Source organism: Marmota marmota, unplaced genomic scaffold (assembly GCF_001458135.2).
Source record: "Marmota marmota marmota unplaced genomic scaffold, marMar, whole genome shotgun sequence".
Classification (NCBI taxonomy): domain Eukaryota; kingdom Metazoa; phylum Chordata; class Mammalia; order Rodentia; family Sciuridae; genus Marmota; species Marmota marmota.
Window position 1 is genome coordinate 18,876,045 of NW_026000082.1, and position 7,658 is coordinate 18,883,702.

The 7,658-nt window shown below is 45.1% G+C and overlaps 1 protein-coding gene across 2 annotated transcripts in view; it reads right to left on the reverse strand.

The window, feature by feature from the left end:
* The window catches only part of Faah (fatty acid amide hydrolase), an 82,132-nt gene extending 78,331 nt beyond the window's left edge, over positions 1 to 3,801 (reverse strand). Inside the window, exon 1 of one of the 2 annotated variants that reach the window (XR_007352037.1) lies at positions 3,435 to 3,801. The gene's annotated coding sequence lies outside the window, so the exon portion shown is untranslated. The remainder of the gene's footprint in view (positions 1 to 3,434) is intronic. The other variant, XR_007352038.1, reaches the window with a different exon arrangement.
* Between the last annotated feature and the right edge of the window lie 3,857 nt (positions 3,802 to 7,658).

The window sequence follows — 7,658 nt, forward strand, 5'->3', positions numbered from 1 at the left end:
GGTGGTCCTGGGAAGGCTTTGGGTTTAAAATCAAGACACTTTTCCTCTAAACAGCCCTTCTACTTTCTAAAGTCTGTTATGTCTACTAGCTTACCTGAATACAACAATAGTAGCCCTACGGAAAATACAAAAAAAAAAAAATAATAATAACTTTCCACAACTGATGAAGAGATGATAGTAACTTACCAAAGATTATGCAGTGTCTGGAATCATAATGCTCTGAACCAAAGTGTTGAGGGTAATTTGGGGAGAGTTCCCAGACTCTAAGAAGGGTAGGATAAGGAGAGTTCACAGAACCTTGAGATATGAATCAAGACAGAGACTTCTAGGATGACTGCTATGGGGACAGCAGTGAGGGACATAAGTCAGGTTTGAAGAAAATAAAGGTAGATTAAAAGGCAAATGAAGACTTCAGATGAGGAGTCCACAAATTGGTCCTGGTTGCTGCAGATGGAATACTTGTTATCGCTGGTAGTCTGTCTTGTTACCAGTCTTCTGACTTGGCCCTTAGGTTTTGTTAGTGCGGGGACTCTTGCTTCGACCTTGACCTTTCTTCTTGTTTTGGGGACTCTTGCTCCTGCCCTGACTTTTACCATTACGGGGACTCTTGCTCTTTTTCCGACTTCGACCATGGTCGGAACTCTTGCTCTGGTCCTGACTGCTGTCAACCTGGGGACACTCAGTCTCGTCCTCTACTTTACTTTGACCCCGGCTCTGATTTCTGTTATCTTGTGGACTCTGGCTCCGACTTCTGCTATGGTACGGACTCGAGCTCTGGCTCCCACTTTCACTATGCTTTGGACTCTTGATATTACTTTTTTTTTTGGAGACAGTCCTGTTGTTGCTCTCATTAACATGATTTTCACTGGTAACAATGGATGAACTACAGCTGGGATCATTGCTACAGATAGAGTTCTTGGGTGAAGGCAAAGGACAGCTGTAGGGGATCTGGAGTGGCATTCTGGAGGGGCCTTGAGAGGCCACAGAATAGTTATGAAGGCCACAGGGGATAGTATCAGGATAGGGCCGAGCTCGGGGAATAATGGGTAAAGACTGGGGGTCAAAGGGTGTTCTCAGAGGGATAAAAGAATAGATATGGGTAGAACAAGGAGGCGCCACAGGCTTGCAGTGGAGTACAGGTGGACCCCTGGGAGTGCCATAGGTGCCACAGGGAGGAACTGTAGAGCGATTGAGGGAACCAGGAAGTTGGCAGGGATGGGAGGTGGTGGGAACCACAGAGTATAGGTGGGTATTGCAGGGGGGAACTAAGGGAGGTCGATGAGCATTGCTCTTAGGATAACTATTGGGTATGACAGGATCACAAGGCAGGCAAAGGGGAAGGGAAGTAGGGACAATAGTTTTGACGATTCCAGGGCACATAGCAGGTAAGGTAGTTCCTGGGGGAAGTTCTTTTGGGCAAGAATTTAAAGGAGTTGTGACAGATGGCTCCACACGAGGACCAGAGAAGCAGGAGGGAGGCAGAGGAGAGGTGCCAGCCTCAGAGGGCTTGGGATGGCCAGAAGTGTGCTGGGGAGTGTTAACTAGGGAGTGACATTTGTGGAGAATATGCTGCTGTCTTAAATCTGAGAATTTGGGGGACTTCATTTGTGGGGAAACTGGGGTAGGGAGAGGAGGTTCATTATAGCTTCTGCGGGGGGCTGACTGGGGTGGAGCTATAAACTGGTTGCCCAAGTGTGAAGAATAGCACAGGCCAGAATAGGGACACTGGGGAAGAGACAATTCTGGAGGACAGGGAGGACCAGAAATCACAGTGCCTGGGGTTACAAAGAGGTAAGAGCTCTGGTCAGTCTCCCAGGAGAGAAGGGGATCAAAGCAAGGCTTCCCGGAAACCTGAGACTGAGGTGAACAAGGAGAACCCTTACTCTCAGGAGATAGGTGTATGGCACAGTAAGCGGTCCCAGGGGCAGATATGTGGGCCTCTGGGGGAAGATGAAAAGAGCCCTCCTCAGGCGAGTTAGGAGAGCCAGACATGCCTGCCTGAGAAGAAAGTTGGCAGCCACAATTTTTCCCAATGGACTGGTCAAGCTGTGGTTTGGGTTCACAAGAATCTGGAAGCTTAAGGTGGCCCTGATAAAGGCTGCCAGTAGCTGGGGAAGATGCTGGGGAAAGAGGAGGGTCATTATAACTTCTCCCTGAGGACCAGTGAGAAAGGAGAGGGGAAGTCATGGTCCCAATTTCCAAAACCTTATGAGAAATGATTGGAGAAAATATAGGTCTAGTTTCCATGGGCCGGTGAACAAGGGGAGATGAAATTATGAGGCTAGTTCCTGGGGGCCTATGAGTAAGAGGAGGTGAAATTATGGGACAAGTTCCCTGGGAACCCTGAATAAAGGGAGGTGAAATCAAGGGGCCAGTTTCTAAGCAAACATGAGTGAGTTGAGGAGAGGTCACCGGGCTGGTTCCTGGGGCCTGATGAGTGACAGGAGAGGTCACCTGACCGCAGCAACAGTGGTAAGGTTGCTGCTCAAAGTAAGGACTTGGAGGACAAGGATGCTGCTTTCTTGGGGAATTGATCCAGCTGCAAACCGTGCTCCGCTGACGGACAGAGGGTGACTCCGGAAAGCCGAACCGGTCAAAACATGGGTTTGTAGGAGATGAACTAGAGTGTCTGGGCCCGTGGCAGTACGGCCTTCCAACGTGTGGGGAAGAACAGGGTTCAAAAGAACATCTCTCCTGTGGGGGTGGGGAGGGAGGTGGTGGGGAGGGAGGTGGTGGGGGCGGAGAAGAGATCCGAGGAGGTAAGCTGGGGGACATGCCGGTGAAGCAAGAGCAAGGGTCTTTGGGGGGAGGGGGGTTTTTGCACCTTTTGCCTGCATTTGGGGAAGGACCCACAGTTTGGTTACGGTGGTCGCTGTAACCTGTTTTGGACGCCTGAGGCAGCTCGAGGGTGAGGAGGGGGCTCAATCTTTTCCCGCAGGGCAACGGACACCCAGGAGGGGGAGGGAAATCGTTAGTACGTTTTTCGAAGGGTGAGGTCAACCCAGTTGAAAGTTCAAGAAGGAAAGGAGGATTAGAAGTCATGGGGGGAGGGGGGAGGAAAAAAAAGGGAGGAAAGGGTGAGGGATGGGGGAGAGGAAGGGAAGAGGAGGGGGTAATGAGGGCCCAGGGAAAGGTAAGCACAGGAGAGAAAAGATGGTGACATAACGGAAAGAATGAGGGCGGAGATGATGACGTAACTTAGAGAGGCGGAGTCGGGACACTACTACGTTAACAGGAAAGAGTCCAAGATTTGTGACGAATAAAAGGCAGACAGGGGGAGTGACGTAACAGACGTGAGGCGTTGAGGCTCCCTGAAGGGCGGAGAGAAAGCGGCCCAGGGGTTCTAATGGGACTGGCATATCGAATTCACCTGAGGCGTCTAAGAAATGCAGAAGCTGAAAAGCTTCCCCGCTGAGACCCCGCCCAGACCTTACCCACTTCTTCTTATGTCGATGTCTTCTCGGGACCCGCGCGAAGTTCGCATGCTTCAGCAGCTCCCGGACGCCCCTCAGTATTGGCGCAGCCATATCAGCGTGCGTCGCCTGGTAAATCCGACCGGAACTGCAGCTACCGTTCCTTGGGTTCCGGGGAAATGATGTGCGCTACTTTGAAGGGTAGGAGAAGGAAAGGGGAAGGGAATTGACTCTCTCCCAGGGCTCCGCCCACCTCTAAATGCCAAGTCAAATCGCGCTAGGCCAGAGGCGTACTAGAAAAGAGCAACTTGGCACTCGTAATGTTGGCTCGGCCTAGATCCTTGGAGCAGTGCTGAAGACTCCGAAAAGGCTCTTAACCCGTTTAGAGGATTAGAGAGAACCGGGAGTTGGTGATTGAGTTTTGAAGTTAGGAGGAAAAAAGGCGCAGGAAGGAATTGGGCGCTGTGGCGACGCAAGTAATCGCAGCGACTTGGGAGCCTGAGACGGGAGGAGCGCAAATTTGAGGCAAGCCCAGCAATTTATCAAGGCCCTACGCAATTCAGCGCGACCTGTTTCAAAATAAAATAAAGGATTGGGCATATAGCTCAGCGATTAAGTGCTCCTGAGTTCAATCCGCGGTACCAATAAATAAAGGGCTATGGTTGTGGCTCTGTATTAGTTTGCCTAGGATGAGGGAAGCCCTGAGTTCATATCCCCAGTAGCAGAAGAAAAAAAGACTGGGGATGTAACTTAGTGGTAGAGAGCTTGCCTAGCGTTCGTGAGACACTGACTAGGTTGATCTCTAATACAGCCAAAATAATATTTGATGGGGTACGGTGGCACACATCTGTAGTCCCAGCAACTTGAGAGGCTGAGGCCAGAAGATCGCTTAAACCCATACAATTTCTAGACCAGATTCATCTTAAAAAAAAAAAAATATGTTAATATCACTAATGTATCACAAAAATGATTAAATGTTAGGAAATTTTTAAAAATGTTTATTTTTTTAGTTTTTATGTGGTATTGGGGATCGAACCCAGCCCCCCCCCACCCCACCCCCTCACGCGCATGCCAGGCGAGCGCGCTACCACTTGAGCCACATCCCCAGCCCAAGGAAATTTAAGATATTTATTTTTTAATTGTAGTTGGACTCAATACCTTTGTTTTATTTATTTATTTTTATGTAGTGCTGAGGATCAAACCCAGGACATCGCGCATGCTAGGCAAGCGCTCTACCGCTGAGCCACAACCCCAGCTCCAAATGTTAGGAAACTTTTAAGCTTACAACAGTGGGTACAAATTTTTCAAAAATCCTAATTTTTGTTTGAAAGTTTGTTTTATTACTGGGAACAAATACAGTGAATTATTTTGCTTGAAAGTGACAGGCTCAACTTTGTTCATTTGCCAAGAAATTCTAGCATATTAAAGTTTAATTGATTTGATTTTGTGTATTGATCTTGTATCCTGGTGCAAAATTCGATCATTACTTTTGGAAATTAACTTGGTACTAACTTTTTTGGAAATCTCTTTAGATTTTGGACACAATACCTTTATTTTATATGTTTATTTTTATGTGATGCAGGGGATTGAACCCAGTGCCTCACATGTGCTAAGCAAGTGCTCTACCACTGAGCCACAACCCTGGCCCCTGCTTCAGGATTTTTTTAATGTCTTTTGTAAATAAGAACATTTATTTTCCATATGTCTATGTCTCTCTCTCTCTCTCTCTCTCTCTCTCTCTCTCTCTCTCTTCTTTGCTTTATTCCACTGATTAGGATTTCCAGTACACTGCTGAATAAAAATGGTGGTGGAAATGTTCCTGTGTTGTTCCCATTCTTAGCCATTATGCCTTCAAGTATTTCACCATTAAATGTTAGCTGTAGTTGTGTGTGTGTGTGTATCCTTTACTAGGTTGAGGAGTTCCCTTTTATTCCTAGTCTACTGAGATTTTTAAAAATCATAAATGAAAAAAAATCATGAATGATTGTTGATTTTCTTCAAGTGTTACCTCTAAACTAGATCTCTTGTCTTTTTAATTTTGGGACAGGGTCTTATCAAGTTGACCAGGCTGGGCTGGGTTTGTGGCTCAGTGGTAGAGTGCTCACCTAGCAAGTGTGAGGCCCTAGGTTCGATCCTCAGCACCACATAAAAATAAATAAATAAAATAAAGATATTTGTCCAACTACAATTTAAAAATAAATATAAAAAAAGAAAGTTGACCAGGCTGGTCTTTACCTTCCTCTCCTCATGCCTCAACCTCCCAAGTCACTGGGATTATAGATTTGTCCCACCTTGTCTGGCATCATATTGGCTGCTTTTTAAAAAACTTAATTCATTTTAATTAGTTATACATGACAGTAGAATGCATTTATACACTTTGATATATCATACATAGATGGGATATAACTTATTATTTTTCTGAGTGTGCAGTTTGTAGAATCACATTGGTCATGCAGTCACCTATATACATAAAGTAATAATGTCTATTTCTTTCTACTATCCTTCCTATCCCCACATCCCCTCCCCTCCCTTTACTTCCCTCTACCTCATCTAAGGTAACTCTATTCTTTTCTAATGCCCCACCACCCTTATTGTGAATTAGCAGTGGCATATTAGAGCAAACATTCAGCCTTTGGTTTTTTGGGATTGGCTTATTTCGCTTAGCATGATATTCTCCAACTCCATTTACTGGTAAATGCCATAATTTCATTCTTATTTAAAGCTGAGTAATTCCATTGAATATATATACCACATTTTCTTTTTCCATTCATCTACTGTTGAAGGGCACCTAGGTTGGTTCCATAGTTTAGCTATTGTGAATTGAGCTGCCATAAATATTGATGTGACTGCTTTACTGTAGTATGCTGACTTTAAGTCCTTTGGGTATAAACTGAGGAGTGGGATAACTGGGTCAAATGGTGATTCCATTCCAAGTTTTCTGAGGAATCTCCATAGTGCTTTTTATAGTGGTTGTACCAATTTGCAGTGCTACCAGCAATGTATGAGTGTACCTTTTCCCCCACATCCTCACCAACATTTATTGTTGCCTGTATTCTTGATGATTGCCATTCTGACTGGAGTGAGATGAAATCTTAGTGTAGTTTTGAAATTAGTTCAGGACATATTATTTTCATATATTAAATTCTCACATCTGAGTTTATGAAGGATATTTGTCTGCAGTTTTTTCTCCTAGTAATATCTTTGATTTTGTCATCACAGTAATGTCAGCTTCATAAAATGAATTTAGGAAGTGTCCCAACTTCAGAAAGAATTTGCATATGATTGGCATTATTTCATCCTTAAAAGATGCATAGAATTCAATAGTAGAGCCATCTGGGCCTGAAGTTAGATGTTTGCTTTTTTGTTATTGTTTTTGTTGTTTTTCTTTAGGGGGACGATGAGATATGAAGAAATGGAAATTTTTTTAATTATTCAGTTTCTTCAGTTGATACAGGGTAGTGGTTCTCAAACTGAAGTGATTTTGACTTTCCCTCAGAGAACATATGATCACACCTGATGACATTTTGGGTTGTTAAAACTGGTGCTTCTGGCATCTGGCATCTAACAACACTGCTAAACACTCTACAACACACCAGACAGCCCTGCCCACAACAAAGAATAATCCAACCCACATTGTCAAATGTGCTTAGGTTGAGAATAGTGCTTTTTAAAGTTTTGATTCTTGCTGGGCAGGGTGGTACACGCCTATAATCCCAGCAGCTCAGGAGGGTGAGGTAGGAGGATTGAAAGTTCAAAGTCAGCCTCAGCAACTTAACAAGGCCCTAAGTAACTTAAGAGACCCTGTCTCAAAATAAAACATTAAAAGGCCCAGAGATGTGGCCCAGTGGTTAAGCACTCCTGGGTTCAGTCCCTGATACCAAAATAAATAAACAACTCTTTGTGGGGAGGGGGGACGGGGTGGGGGCAGTGTAGGGTGTGGGCAGGTAGAAGGGATTGAACCCAGGGGCTCTTTACTATTGAGCTACATCCCTAACCCTTTTTTTTTTTTTTTTAAACACCAGGGTCTCATTACTTGGGGGCTTGCTAAATTGCTGAATCCGACCTTGAACTTGCTATCTTCAGTTTCCCAAACCACTGGGATTACAGGCAGGCAATACCACACCCAGTCCACCATGCGGCCAGCGCATTGGTTTCATTAATGAGGTTCTTGGCATAAAAGTTAACTAGCGAGATCGAAATAAAACACACAGACTCAGTTACCTTTTTCTATGACCAGGTCCAAGA